Below are 1,992 nucleotides of genomic sequence, written 5' to 3'. Positions count from 1 at the left end.
AGCAAAGGTTCTTGTACACAGAGTATACAGAATTTAAAAATAAAAAATTAAGCATAAAAAGTCACCCCAGCGTGAGTGCTAACTATCACTACTGATACATGCACAGTCATTACTCAGAATATATATACTATATTTTCTCAAGCATTTACAAATGAAGAGAATTTACCAGTAAATTCTAAAACTTACTGAAAACACTACCAAAGACAAGTACTCTAATGGGAATATGTGAATACAAAGATGAGACGTGGAATGCAATAATAAAGATGAGCATTAAATGGGGTAAAATTTACTTAAAAGTGGTAAAAACAAACCAGCAACCAACATAAACATAGTTATTTAGGGAAATAAAACATTTAAACTAAAACTCTAGGCAAAAATAATAGGAGCAATTTTATGGAAAGGAAGCAAAAAGATTGAAATAGTATTCAAAATCTGCTGTGTTTCCTATCTCATTTAGGAGAAAAATCAAGATATTTAACACATTTTGACATTATTAGAAAAATCTATAGATAAATATGTATGTTAAATATATGATAACTACAATAAAAACAAACCTGAACAAAAAATAAGCCTGGGCATTTCACAGAAGAAAAAGCGGCAATGAACTAAAAGCGAGGCAGTCTCTGTAATGAGCTCAGTTATGCAGACTGAGACCTCAGCGAGAGGCACTCTTACACTCATTAAATATGCAGCGTTTAAGAATTCTGCCAAACGGGCCCTGCAGGTGTGGCTCAGCAGTTGAGTATTGACCCAGGAACCAAGAAGTTACCCATTTGATTCCTTCAGGGAACTATCAGGGCAGCCGATTGCTGTTTCTCTCTCATGGATGTTTCCAACTCTCTAGCCCTCTCAGTTCCTCTCTCTCTAAAATAAAATTAATAAGAATTCTGACAAATGGAAATTTTAATAATTTTTATAACTTTTAATTTTGTATAACATAGGGGAAATGACATGTTATTGAAAATGTGAAGTAGATAAACTGATACAATGTTTTTTATCAAAGTATTCCAAAATTGAACATAACCATCAAATCAGGAGCACTTACTAAAATATGCAATAGGACATATGAATAGAAATGTTTATAGCACCACTGTTCATAACAGCAAGTAGTGGGAACTAGCTTGAATGTCCACCAAGAACATAATAGATAAATAATGTGTGTATTATTAAACTTAGTGCAATGGAGCACATACAGCAGTAAAAATAAATAAAATATAGCTTAGGGGCAGGCATGGCTCACTTTTAGAAATATAACAGAAGACTTTTCATAAACTATATCATTTTATTTTATTTTTATATATTTTTATTGATTTCAGAGAGGAAGGAAGAGGGAGAGAGAGAGAAACATCAATGATGAGAGAGAATTATTGATCTGGCTGCCTCATGCACTCCCCCCACTGGGGATCAAGCCCGCAACCTGGACATATGCCCTTGCCCAGAATCAAACCTGGGACCCTTCCAAACCAGCAAGGGCTAAATTACATTATTTTATACAAATATTACAAGTTATTATAACAAATCATATTTTTTTATAAAAACAGAAATAAGCAAAATAAAATGATATATGCTTTGGGATTCACAGGTACATATGCAGCATAAATAAAAAAGGTAGGGCAAATAATAACAGATTGGCAGCAGTCAGGATATGGTTAAATAATCTGTTATATATATGATGTGGCAGTATAGAGCAGGTAAATAGATAAAAATATGTGAATGCATATAAACACAAGTTGCTAGAATACAGTTTTGAATGTACAAAACACGCTATGCAACATAATGCACTCCACAATGTCATCTCTGTAAACTAGAATCACCAGTCACTTCATGTAGTGTGTCATACATTACATGGGAGAAAAAGCAGAAAATGTACTAATCACACACCTACATTCATAAAGGTAGCTGTGACTGGGTGGGGAGTGTGTCTGGGGATAAGGGATATGGGCATTTTGATGGTGGATAATGTGCGTTTTTATATTCTCTTCATACTTTCCT

Source organism: Myotis brandtii, unplaced genomic scaffold, assembly GCF_000412655.1.
Source record: "Myotis brandtii unplaced genomic scaffold, ASM41265v1 scaffold615, whole genome shotgun sequence".
Taxonomy (NCBI): domain Eukaryota; kingdom Metazoa; phylum Chordata; class Mammalia; order Chiroptera; family Vespertilionidae; genus Myotis; species Myotis brandtii.
Note: the sequence above shows the minus strand (reverse complement) of the source record.